Source organism: Spermophilus citellus (genome assembly GCF_964194105.1).
Source record: "Spermophilus citellus genome assembly, chromosome: 16".
Classification (NCBI taxonomy): Eukaryota; Metazoa; Chordata; class Mammalia; order Rodentia; family Sciuridae; genus Spermophilus; species Spermophilus citellus.
The window spans coordinates 34,070,768-34,084,952 of NC_138196.1; the positions used below are offsets into that span (position 1 = coordinate 34,070,768).

At 43.5% G+C, this 14,185-nt stretch overlaps 1 protein-coding gene across 4 annotated transcripts in view; it reads right to left on the minus strand.

Annotated features, from left to right (window-relative positions):
- FGFR1 (fibroblast growth factor receptor 1) overlaps window positions 1-14,185 on the minus strand; it is a 54,438-nt gene that overhangs the window by 18,469 nt on the left and 21,784 nt on the right. The window lies entirely within an intron of this gene.

Genomic DNA, 14,185 nt, shown 5'->3' on the forward strand with positions numbered 1-14,185 from the left:
TTGTACCCTGGCCACTTCAATTCAAGGTTTGTATCATAAATCTAGGCTCATCAGAAATGGGGGTGCTATTTTAAAAGGGCTCAGAAACTACTAACCTAGCACACATTTATTTTTGTGAATCCGGTGAAGGGGAACACCACAAAGGTGAGCAGAACACACAGTTGATTAAAAATAAGCTTTTGTGGGTCTTAGAAAAAGTTATTCTTTCCATTTTTAATGATTTGTGGTTTTGCCAAATGAAGGCAGAAGAAAGGCAGTTTGGGACTGGATCCTTAAAGGAAAACAGCAGACACTCCTATTGATCAAATCTCACTTCCCTCAAGTGACCTCACTGATTAAATATTTTGTAGCTCGTGATCTGCATCAGCCGTTGGTCAACAGTGAACTCAAATTCTTAGACTCTGGCATCACACAGACTATTTCAACAGGTCCCAGAGATGAAAAGTAGTTCACCAAGACAAAAATCACAGCAAGGAGAACACCCAGACACTTGTCCCCAAGAGAAAGCAGCCAAGAGACCTGGCCCTGCCTACACCCACTCTGGCTTGGTCTCAACTAGAATGTGCAAACAAAACTCTCCTCCACGATCTATGAAAAAACCTTAAGAACCAGCTTTCTTTTCTCCTGATACAACCCTTTGGATCCTGGTTCTCTTCCAAATGTGTCTCATCTGTTTCATTCTTTCCCATTCCTGGTTCCATCTTGGGATAACCTCCTATGTGGCCTTTCTGGTTACAGTTCAGACTGGCCCCACCTTTTCTCCTCATCCAGACCCAGATCCCAGCCATGAATAGGCTAGTATCTATATCCCTGTTGGCCTTTAAGTCTCCCCACATCTCTTCCACCTGTTCTGTCCCACCTTCTCTCCCTAACAGGAGCCTTCCATTTTAAGTCTAGGAGTTCTCTGCCCTGAATACATCCTCCCCTCTATACAACTAAGCTTCTGCTGACAACCATCAGCATCTCCCTAGAGTCCTCCTGCCCTAGACTACGCAAAGTCCACCATCAAAAAAGCCCACCAATGCCGGGCACGGAGGCACAGGCCCATAATCCCAGCAGCTTGGGAGGCTGAGACAGGAGGATTGCAAGTTCAAAGCCAACCTCAGCAATGGTGAGGCGCTAAGCAACTCAACTGTCTCTAAGTAAAATACAAAATAGGGCTGGGGATGCGGCTCAGTGGTTGAGTGCCCCTGAGTTCAATCCCTGGTACCAAAAAAAAAAAAAAGCCCCCCAAGTCTTCAGTCTATACTAGTGTCTCTATTCTTAATTTTCTGTAAAATGGTTGCTAACTGAACCACATAAATTCACACTCAATTATATTACTGTCTTGTATTTTTTTAAAAACATCAGAGATAATTCACACTATAGAAATTCACCCATTTGAAGTGTACAATTAAATGGTTTTTGGTACACTGTCTCATGGTATCCAAGAGGGATTGGTTCCAGGAAACTGGCCCCCATACCCCCGTATGAAAATCTGAGGATGCTCAAGTCCCTTGTATAAAATGGCACATCATTTGCATACAACCTTGGTACTTCCCCTCCTATACTTTAAATCACCTCTAGATTAATCATTTGATTAATCGCCTAATCAAATATAAATCATTGTTATACTGTATTATTTAGTGAATAAAAACCAGGGGGAAAACATCTATACATATTCAGTACAGATAATTACCCTTCCTCAATACTTCCCATCCCAGGTTGGTTGAATTCTTAAGTACAGAAGCCACAGGAACACACAGTGGGCTGTGTATTTGGGCTGTGTATTCAGAGTTGTAAAACCATCAATACAACTTGACTTAAGAATATTTTTGCAAGACCAAAAGAAACCCTATACCCACAGAAGTCACCTCCCATCTCATACCCCACCACTGATCTGCTTTCTATCTTTCTGGATTTATCCATTCTCCATATTGGTGAAATCATACAATAGTGTTTTGTGGACTGGCTTCTTCCACTTGGCATAATGTCGCAGTACTTTATTCCTTTTAATGGCCTACAAATATTCCACTGTATGGATACACCACTTGCAGTCATCAGTCAACAGACATCTGAATGTGTTCTTCCTTAATTGTCAAAAATGTCCATGTCTTATCATGTACAACCATAGAAACGTAAGGTTGTGCTGCAATTGTGTACAATGAATCAAAGTGTATTCTGCTGTCATATATACCTAATTAAAATAAATTAATTAATTTTAAAAAAGTCCATGTCTTGCCTTTCTTAAGAACAAGAAAGCAACCTGGAGCAAGATTACCTATTATAATTTCTCCAACAGTGCCCAGCAATGTCAGAAACACAGAAACTACTTGATAGATCTTCAACTCAATTTAGCATCTGGCAAAAGCTAATTCTTAGAGGAATCAAAAATCAGCCTAAGGCTCTAAGGTATTTGTGGCTTGTTCAGTGCTAGCGGTGCCCTTGAGTATGTGTCAGACTCTCTATTTACAACGCAGGGATAATGCCCCTTTCTTTTAGGAGGTGATGAAATGGTAACCAACCACTTATTTTATGGTGGGTCCTACTTCTGCACTGCTGCCCTGTACAGTGACCCTGACCTTGACATTGTCCTATGAAAGGTGGCTTATTCCAGTGCATTACTGATCACCAGCAGCCCACAACTTAATTAAGTCACCATTTCCCATTCTCTTTTGTTTTTTCCAGTGTCCCTCACGTTTTGACCTCTTTGGAGAAAAGGTCCTCCATCCCTGCTCTAGTTTAAAGCAGCTGGTCTTTCTCTGGTCAAGACCAACAGGCTAGGCTAGACATGTCCTTAGGTGTCTATTAGCAAGAGATGAGCTAACTGATGCTTTTATTGAGCTGGCCATGAAAGGCGAAGAAAAGAAAGCCATTTTATTGCTCAGCCACTTGAAGCCAACATTCCAACCCTGGAACAATCTGATTCATTAGAATCAGGTACAAGGGTTGTCCTCAATACATACAATAGGGATGCTTGAGGGAAGCTACAGACCTAAACACTTGCTTTATGTATCTTATTTCCTGAGAGATGAAGCGGGGGATGGAGGCTGGAGACCATGTAGTATCTGGATGCCATGGTGACCCAGCCTGAGGCTGAAAATGTTCGACTGTGAGTCAATTTATAATGTTCACTATTACAAGCTCCGGATGCCATGTGTTTATAAGTACACCGTGGAAAAAAGGTGCATTGTACTTGATGCCAACAGAATGGAGTCTTGTTATCATTGGGAGTGGGAAGGTTAGGGACAGAGTCTGACTTCACATGAACATCCTGAGAGGACTCAGGCTGCTGACTTCATTTCCAAAGCCCTGATTAACTCTCTAGAAAACAGGAGAGAACAAAGGCTCTTACTTAGCTGCTGAATAGGAAATGGAGGAGGTGCCTAGTCCTGAGACAAGTGCCTGGGACAGTGTGAAGGTGGAAACTCATGAAGGTTGGATCCAGAGCTCCTTGCATTGAGAGTGAAAGTGATTTATTCGTGAATCCTATCCTGCTTCTCTAACAGAGCCTCTCTATCCCCTGAAGTAGGGAGAGTTCCAAAGAAGGGGACCCACAATTTTCAGTGATCCTTAAGGGAACTGCTAGAAAAGATAAGAGGTAGGGATGGAGGGGGGGCCTTCCCATGGTGTTTCAAATTTAGGAACATGATAGATTAGTGTTTATGAAGCACTAGTGAGTCCTCCCTCCCTTCCTACTTGCCGCTCACATACTGCAGCTGTGCAATTCCCAACAAGCCAACAGGTGTGGCATTTTGCTGAAGGCAAGACTGGCCAGAAATCTCCCACTAGTCGTTTAGCAGGAGGTTCTACCCTGGGTACATCAGATCAGCTCTAAGCTCTTGATTATAAATCTCTCTGAGTTCTGCCAGCTATGGCTACTGTGCAGAGTGGGGGAATGGAGCCTGTAAGAGGCACAAGCCCACACACACCTTGTTATTCTTATGAGGATGAGACCCCAGTCCCTGAAAATCCAAGAAGATAGGAAACTGTCTTTGCCGCAGTCTTGGCTGGGCACAGAATCACGAGTCAATCAAGCAGGAACAAAACTTTATTTTGAAAAAGCCGCTAACACTCTCAGCGCCAGCAAGTCAAAAACCGGTCCTCCCACGAGGGTGTCCGACCGGAACCGCGCGCCGACCGGAACCCCCCCCCGTCTCCTCCCACCTCCTCCGGAATTCCCTCCTACTATCCTTCCCCAACCAATGGGAACTCTCCAGCAGTCCCGTAAAGTCCCGTAACTTGAGTCCGGTAGCAGGCCAAGGTGAACAGCGGGAGTCCAGTTTGCATATGAATGTAAATTTTAACATAATCATCTCAGTGGCTAGCTGGCGTCACTTTACAACCAAAGGTGCCATACATCGTATATATGCTTGTGGCTCCTAGCATGTCTTCAAAATAGTTATGATTAGGTGTGTCTGTGTAAGAAGAAATGGGTTAAACATCCAAGACATGGTTAAGACACCCAAGACATGTCTTAGCCTAACTGGGGTGATAAGATGCACACAACAACTTGATATATATGATGCACTTTATATTGCAACACGAGACAACTAGAGAATACAAGAACTATGTACAAGCAATCCAGCACAGGGTCTTAAGTTACACAACTTTTAAAAAATAATTTCAGTGGTCAGAGCAAAGTGGGACAAAGTTGGCAGGGAAGGAGGACAGCAAAGAATGAAATGCTTCTGAGCAAGGCTGTGCCTCTGTATGAAGCCTGACTGCAAGGCCTGCTTGGAACAGAAGGTTCATGATAGAAAATAGGAGAGGGGTAGGGGCAAAAAGATTTCAACTTGTAAGGCCAGGAATATAACAGAGCCACTGAAGAAGTCCCTGGGAACTCATCTCTTTGTAGAAATTATAATGCAGGCCATTCATGCCACAGGGACAAATATACCTGAAAATGTATTTTGAAATACCACTTCACCAGCCCTAGTCCCATAACAGCCAATTTGATTTGGAGGTTATCCATCCCCAAATCCCACAACTTAACATGACCCCAGTGAAGAACAACAACATATTTGCATGGCACTTTGCAATTTGCCACATACCTTCCCGTACACTATCTAGTGATCCTTAAACAACTGTGTAGACAGGAATACAATACTGGCTAATATTCACAGTGGGTGGACTATACCCCATATACTGTGCAAAGCTCTTCTCACAGACCATCTTATTTCATCCTCATAGCAGCCCTTTGGGGTTGATTCTCTTCTATCGTATATCTGGAAGAGTTTGCTTACTATATGCCTAGCACAATTCTCAGCATGTGTTAACTCTTCAAAACCCCACAGCCACCCTGTGAATTAGGTACTGTTATTATTCATATTTCACAGAGGAGAAATTGAAGCACAAAGGTTCAGGATTTGACCACGATGGCACCCCTAAGTAGTAAATGACAGAGCTGGGATTTAAACTCAGGTGGTCTTGGTTCTTCAGAATTCACACACCCAGAATCTGGCTCTATCACTTTGAAAGGCAGCCTGTACCTTCACTGTATCTTTACAGACTTCTGGAGAGTGATGAAGCCCTTCTGGTTCAGCCCATTGATCCTGTGTGATGGTACCCAGGTCTCCTACCTCCTTAGTGGAATTCTTATCCTCCCTCCTTTCCTTCATCCCTTCAATCCCATAGCTCATCTAACAACCACTAGGTTATAATGGAATGCTTACATTTATAAATATACTTTTCTGCCCATGCTCACCGACCTCTTGGAACAGGTTTGGCTGTCCACAATGACGGGTGAGGAAATGGGGGGTGGGAGGCACTACCAGTGCCCTTCTTGGGTACCACAGCTGATCTGTTACAACAAGTCTACTCATGATCATGTCACTCCTGTTCATTCTCTTTTGAACATAAGAAAACAGAGTTTGAGAGACTTCTCCCAAAGTGATCAGCGATGGCCCAGATGACAGGCCTGCTGAGTCCTGGCTCCCTTCACAGCGCTTCTCACCCAGGGTGGTCTGGCAAGCGCTGTCTCAGCATGTGGGTCAGTGAGAGGCAACCCATACCAGGCATGCAGAGCACTGCCCCTGCCACAGGTAGAAGGCAGCATGGCCCTCCCTCTTGGCTCCTTGGCTCGACCCTCGGTCACCTGACACCATTCCTCTTCTCAAGGCCCTCACCCTTGATTATGGCTTACAGCTGATGACCTCTGATGACCCACTGAGAAGATTAAGAACATTAGGCAAAGGGGCTGGTCAACCCTCCCCTTGGGCCAGCTCTTTGGATCACAAGTCCTCAAAGAGGTCTCATGCTGCCTCCTGTCTCTTCATGCTGTGACAGCCCAGGATTTATTCCTTCCACCAGAGTCCTGAGCTGCTGAGCTACCTCCCCTCCCCCACCTCATCTGTCCAAATCTCTGGGTTCTTCACTGCCCCATCCTTCCTCAAGAGACCTTGCTTCTCCTAAAATACCTTTCCCCTCCTCTCTCTCCAACAATCTCTCCATCATGTCCCCAGATCTTCAAGCTCACCTATCTGAATTTGTAGTTGAACTACTACATTCTTAATGTACTTTTCCCCTGGTCTTGAAAATGTTCATGGCTTCATCTTGTACTTGTTCTTGTTGCCTAGCCATCAGGTTGGTCCACACATCCATGTCTTGACTCCCCTCTGGGGTCAGGAAGAGCTGCTACATTGAATGGGACAAAGGGTTTCTTACTTAGGCTTTGAGTAACTCACCCCTCAACAAACCAGACTTGGTTTGTTAGCATGATGACTCAGGGTAGCAATTTCTGTCATCCCAATAAATCCCTTTGATTTCGGATTTCTGGGTTAAGAAAATTAGGGGAGAAAGGCCATCTTCTTCAGTAACATGGGGGAACTGGTGGTCTAGGAATGTTTACGGTCTTGGCACAAGCTCCCCAGAGATAAATGAGGGGGCAATTGTGGGTGGGGGAGGAACTCGGGGTGGCTTTGAAAGCAACTTAAAAGGAACACAGAACAGCGCAGCGGGGCTCCGGGGGCCCTCTGCAGAGGTTTTTTATTACGTTATTTTGGCTTTGAAATGGAACTGAAAACTTACTTGAGTCTGGCAAGACCAGGCAGGAGCCAGGGACTCTCACTGAAATCCTGGATAACACCCATCATCCCATAGGGTTGAGATATATAGAGAGCCTTAAAGGTAAGTGACTCCCTGAACTTATCCACAATTCAAGGGAAGTCCCCCCCAATACAAGGGAAGCTGCAGAAATGAGGAACACATATCTTGTGGGTGGCAGGAAGAACAGGACAGAGACAGGTGTGTGTGGCAGGAGAGACAGGAACACCAAATCAATTAGCAGGGTCTGATGCCCAGATCAGCAGCATTCACCAGTCGCCCGACCCAGGGGATTTGGAGTAGGGTGCCTTTTTTTTTTTTTTTAATAGAAAAAGGGAAAGGAGTAAGAAGGAACATTTTGCATGCAAATGGGCCACTGCCAGAAGAGCCCATTAAAATGTAAAAACTCCACATTCAGCCTGACAAAACGGTGCAAACTGCTGTGTTTGCCAGAGGGGCAGCAATAAAGCTCACAACAAAGGGGCCGAGGAACAATGGCGGGCTGAATGGCCTCAGTCAGCAGGTCCCCTCGCGCGTTGCCATGGGGACCCCACCGGGGCTTACTAAAGGTATTTCCTGAGGAGAAAGGCAGTGCACACATGCCCAGGCAGCCCGGCTAATCCTGACAGGAAGCCATCGCCATTCAGCAGCCCAGGGGCTTGGGGCTGGAGTTGTTTTGTTTTTATTAAAAAAAGATTTTGGTCTTTTGTATGTCCCACCTCGTCACTGTAATTTAGTGCAGAGCCGCCTGTGCTGGGTAAAGCCACAGCCAGGGCCCTGTGACTGCCCCACGACCCCCCAAAACCAGCTCCCCAGGAACTGAGCTGGCGGAGGAAGCATGCAGAACCCCACTTGTCAGCTCCAGACTGAGAGAGTTTGTGTCAATCTTAAAACACATAGGAAGCCTGAGTGTTAATATGCTGTAATGTACCCGAATTGAATTTGGGGTTCAAACTTCTGTTCCTGGGTTTATCTGATGCCTCCTTCCTGTCTGTACTTTGAATCCCTAAGGATTTGGTCCCCTTCCCCCAACTGGTATCAGAGTCCCCCACCTCCCACTTTGGGAGAACCTTCTCAGCTTAAAGGACTGTAATTAAGTGATTAACAAAGGAATGCACCCAAGAGTTGTCTTAAAAAGAAATCTCCTTTCTTTCCCCAACAAAAGTTCAGGGCCCCAATTATTTACTGATAACACCTTAAGCTGGGTCAAAAATAAAACTGACTCCACCCATTTTCCAAAATGGTTCCCAATAGACTTTGTTTCTCTCCCTCCAATCTTATCAGCAAGAAAGAACTCAGTAAGAGTGAAGGTGGATGCCCTGCAGCTATGGGGAAGGGCAGTCCAGGATCACAGCTCCTAGAAGTTTGTGTCACCATTTCTCATTTGGCACTAGAAGAATCCAGCCTTGGCAGATTCAGGGAAGAGAGCCAACAACACAGCTGGTGGTGGAGACAGAAACTCCCGAGTGACAACTGCCCCCTAGGACACAGTTTAGAGTAAATTAACATTTCCTAGCAACTCATAAGTGGAAAGAGCCATCTCCAACAGAGTCTAAAAAATGAAGGGGGCACAGCTTCTTCGCTGTGATTCGAACCCAGGTCTGAGTTTGAAAATCCCATGAACTTGCAGCTAGACCTTTCCCCAAAACATGTTTTGAACCTCGCATTTTAGATAGAATCACAGAGGATGACATTTTATTTTGGAGACAATGAAGACTGCCCAGCAACTACCATGAACATCTTGGGAAGCTTTGAAGACCATAACTAGATGGGTTCTATTTTGGGACAAGGAGCAAGAGTCTGCTCAATGATGGGGAACTCTTTAAAAGCTGGTATGGGCAATTTATGTGGACTGTAGGTCAGGTGAAGGTCTTATTCCTGCCTTAAAAAAAAAAAAAAAAGTCATGCCCTAAACTCAAAGCAAAAGTATAACTGGTCACCAACTGATAAAATGCATAAGAACAAACTTCTTCCACTAAGATGTTAGCTTGAGGCAGGGGGAGGAAGGGGTGTGTGTGTGTGTGTGTGTGTGTGTGTGTGTGTGTGTGTAGGGGTCCTGCTGTAGGAGGGGAGTTCAGACCCTCCTACCACTGGCCCAAAGCCCAGGCCTCCCAGCCATGTGTCTGCAGCTGCGACCTGTCATGCACTTCCTGGTCTGGGTTCTGTAATGGAAAGATCATTAAGAGTGGGGGAGGGAGGAGAGCGAGATGAATCAACAGCGAAGAGGTAACCCTGCAGCTCCTACTCTCCGCTGTGCTCTGACCTTAAAGTCCGGTCAGGTTCCTTAGAGAAAAGAATGTATTGCCCTACCCCCACCTCTCCCACCCCCAGGCCCTCCCCAGGCCCTCCCCAGCCTCTCAGAGGGCTGCCCCTCCCCCAGGCTCAGCGGTGCTGATTTGGGGAAGGAAACGTCAGCAGCTGGCCAGGAAAAAGTTGTCACTCCCTAAACTTGCTGATGCACTAGTAGAGGTCTCAGCTGTTTGAGAATGTGTCTTATGGACCCCCAAAACCACAATAGGTGTGCTGCATTGCACAAGTCACCAGGACTCTCAGCACCCCAACATTCTGCCAGCCCCACACCCCCATCAGGTCTCAATCCTGTGATGGTGGTTCTGGGTGGCCTGGGTCAGAGCCCTGCCTAAGGCCCACTCCCAGGTGGGGAAAGGAATGATTTCTTCCTAAAGTAACATTTTTCTCAATGTAAAGAAATGGCCCGGGCTGGGGGTGGGGCTCAGTGATAGAGAGCTTGTCTAACATGCATGAGGCCCTGGGTTCCATTCTCAGCAGAACCCCCCTCCCCACAAAAAAAAGCTCTTATTTTCACTTTAAGAGAATAAAAGTGATAAAACATCCTCTTAAAATGACATAATATAGATGATGGTTCAAGGGGCTGAGGGACAGGAGAAGGAGGCGCTGATTAATAGGTATGTCAATTAAGTTCTAGTGGAATGGTAGTGATGGCTGCACAACAATGTGAACAAACAATACCACATAACTGTACCCTTGACAATGGATAAACTGGTGTATTTCGTGTTACGTATGTTTTATCCCAATAAAAATAATTAAATGGTGATGGGGCTAGACACCAATAGCTTATTAAAAATGTGCTCACTCAGTAAAATAAGTTGAGAATCCTACATGGGTTTCAAAATATTAGGAGGGGAATTATACTGGTCCTAAATCTAAAAATGTGGGACCAAGGGTCAGTTTCACAGATTTCCAGGCCTGTGGAAACCCAGAAGTTGCTTCATTTATATGCCATCTTCCACATACCAGGTATTCATCATTTAGCCTCCTTCTCTCATGCACACAGCATCAAAGATGAGCATTTTACTCTGTTTTAAGAATTAAACGCATATTTTCCGCGTTTTTCTACTTAGGATATTATGGCTTTCAGGTAGAGCACATAGAAGAATGAACCTGGTGTGTATGTGCCTTTGCTTCCACAGGGATCCAGGACCACTAGAATCCTGGGGAAGAGAGGTCTTTTGCAGAAACCATTTAGTTCCCAACTCAGCTTGAGCCACACAGGTGGCTGTCACTGGCTGGATGCAGCAGAGACAGCATCTGAGTAGAAATCACTCCATTGGCTAACCTTACCTCTAACCCTGTGACCCCAGGCAAGTCACCTTCCTTGACAGCTTCATGCTCTGTGAAATGAGAAGGCTGACTTGAAAAGTTTTCTTCCACCTCTAACCAATGTCCTGGGTCCCAACAGGGACTTGCTGGATGGAGGAGTGTCATCCACTGACTTCCCCACCTATCCCCAACCAAGAGCACACTGATGATGGGGGAGGGAACCATCTCTCCATGTAACTGTCCTTTAAGAAAAGGGAATCTTATGCTTAGTGAAGCTAGCCAATCCCTAAAAAACAAATACCAAATGTCTTTGATATAATGAGAGCAACTAAGAACAGAGCAGGGAGGAAGAGCAGGAAGAAAAGATTAACATTAAACAGAGACATGAGGTGGGAGGGAAAGGGAGAGAAAAGGGAAATTGCATGGAAATGAAGGGAGACCCTCATTGTTATACAAAATTACATATAAGAGGTTGTGAGGGGAATGGGAAAATAAACAAGGAGAGAAATGAATTACAGTAGATGGGGTAGAGAGAGAAGATGGGAGGGGAGGGAGGATAGTAGAGGATAGGAAAGGTAGCAGAATACAACAGTTACTAATAGGGCATTATGTAAAAATGTGGATGTGTAACCGATGTGATTCTGCAATCTGTATTTGGGGTAAAAAAGGGAGTTCATAACTCACTTGAATCTAATGTATGAAATATGATGTCAAGAGCTTTGTAATGTTTTGAACAACCAATAAAAAAAGAAAAAAAATAAAATAAAGGTCCATCAACAATAAAAATATTAAAAAAAAAAAAAAAAAAGGGAATCTGTTTTGGTCACAGAACTCTGGCCACCAGCACCTTCAATAAATGCTTCTCATCTTCATCTCTTCTAAGACTAGCAGAAAACTCAGTATTATTCAGGAATTCACTTCACGATCCTTTTTTGATGCTAATGGAATACAATCCCATGAGAAAAGTTAGGTCAATAAATTTTTCAAATGCATTGGGAATTTGTGGATAACAAAGAAGGGCTAACCTGATAAAATAAAGACCACTTCCAACCATATCTCTCAGGCATTAATAGGGTTTTGACCATTCAAACAACAAATCATAAGTTTTGGACATCAAGGGGTGAATTTTATTCTAGGTTCAAAGGCTAATTCCTAACAGCAAAGGAAAAAAACTTAATTCCAAAAATAAACCCTCAAGTTTGACCATAAAGGAGCACATTCCTAAAGGGGTGGAGAATATGCATCCCAAAGATAATGATAATGGACTTAATGCAGGAGGGTGTTCCAGGAAGAGGGTCTCTTTCCTTCCTAGGACGGCTTCTAGAACACTTCCCTATTCCAGTCTCCCCCATGCAGCCCTCCAAGGTGAAAGTACTCATCTTCTCCCACCTCTCCCCACTTTCCAGCCTATCATGCCTTTCTCCTCCCAGAACCTCCAAAGTTCCATCTTCATTCACCTCTTCCCAGCACAGGGGTTAGAGCAGTAGGCATTGGTTTGGCAAAGACCTGATCCTGAACCACTCCACCAATCTATTAGCTGTTGAACCTTAGCAAGTTTTGAGACTTTGAGCCAGTATCCTAAGCTGCTAAATGGCAACAATGCCTAGCATATAGACTTTCTGGGTATGGGAATGAATTGAATTCAGAGATTCTCAAAGTGTGGATCCCAGGACTGGTGGCAGCAGCATCAACCTGGGAACTTGTTAGTCACCAAGGTTGGGCCCTTTTTCAGAATCAAGAGGACCAAAATGTAGTGATGTGCTTTAACATGCCCTCCAGGGAACACTGAACCAGGAAAAATCTAAGGACCACTGTACCGTGTGAGGTAAGAGTTTACTACATGGTAGCACAAACTGTTTTTCTCATTGATTTTCTTTGTCTTCCTAGCTTTGCTTTTTTTTCTTCCTTCCTTCCCAGTTTCTTTTTCTTTTTGGTACTAGAGATGGAACCCAGGGGCACTCTACCACTGAGCAACATCTCCAAACCTTTTTATTTATTTTTTATTTTGAGGCAGGTTCTCACTAAGTTGTTGAGGCTGATGTCGAACTTGTGATCTCTTGCTTCAGCCTCCCAAGTTGTTGGAATTATAGGTAGGTGCCACAGTACCCCAATAGCTTTTCCTTTTTAAAATTAGAATTTTTAGATATCTTTTTAAAAAATGACAATGGATTGCAACCTACTTGTGAAATCATCTACTTAAAAAGTATTAATATGTCCAAGACATCTGTATATGTGTGTGTATATATATGTATATGTATTTACATATACATATGTAAATAGATACACAGTCTCCAAGTTACAATGTTTCAATGTAAGATTTTTCAACTTATCTGTAGGAAGAAAGTGATACTCATTTAGTTGAAACTGTGTTTTGAGTTTTATCTGTTTTCCGACATGCCCTACACTGGGCATCAACAGTGAGCTGCAGCTTCAGGTAAATAATTGATACTCTATAGTATACTGGATTCCTGATGTCGGTTTGGATAGATATTTTATAAGTGATATGAGATATTAGACACTTTATTATAAAACAGGCTTTGTGTTAGATGATTTTGCAGGCTAATGTAAGTGTTCTAAGCATGTTTTAAGATCAGCTAAGTAGGTTAAACTATGATGTTAGGTAGGTTAGCAGTATTAAATGCATTTAACTTAGAATGGGTTAACAAGATGTAACCCCACTATAAGTCGAGGTGCACCTATGTATATACATATAAAAAGAGACAGAGATAAAGTCACGCTCTATATAATGTTTTGGTCAATAATAAGCCACATACGACAGTGTTCCCATAAGATTATAATTGAGCTGAAAAATTCCAATTTCCAGTGACATTATGTCAGTCCTCAAGTCACAGAGTAAGTAACACATCATTCATGTGTTTGTAGAGAAGCTGGTATAACAAACTTACTGTGCTACTAGTCATATAGCACATCCAATTATATACAGTATATAATATTTAATAATGATAATTAACTGGTTTATGATTTATGATAATTCACTTTTAATTGTTATTTTAGTATGTATTTATTCTAGTTAAATATAAAAAAGCTTACTTTTATATTTAATGTTGCTGGCAGCCTCATATATCTCATGTTTTCTGTGTCTTGACTCCATCATTTTCTCTTGTGCTTCATTTAAATTGTGTCATCTCACTCATCACAGCCACAGGAGTAGTGGGCTACACCATGTACACAGATGCACACACTAATTGTCCTATGAGTGTGGGAGGCTGTGCTACATAAGTTTGTGTAAGCATTCTATGATGGTCCCACTAACACGAAATCTCCTAACCGTGCACCTCTCAGAACATACTGACATCATCAAAGGGATACCCAACTTTGTGTGTGTGTACACACTATTATATATACTATAGCGTATAGCAGTCAGTCAATTTACACCTTTCCTTTGAAAAGAGGCCATCCTATGTCATTTCATATGTCCTCATATAATCTAGGGTCTAATGTCCTTATTTGATGTGGGCTTTGAATATTACTTCTATTTTTTCTTTTGCACCTTTTTATTTTTTACCATCTAGAAAATATTATGTAATTATATTCAAGTTGAAGTCCACACTTTAGTTGTTGT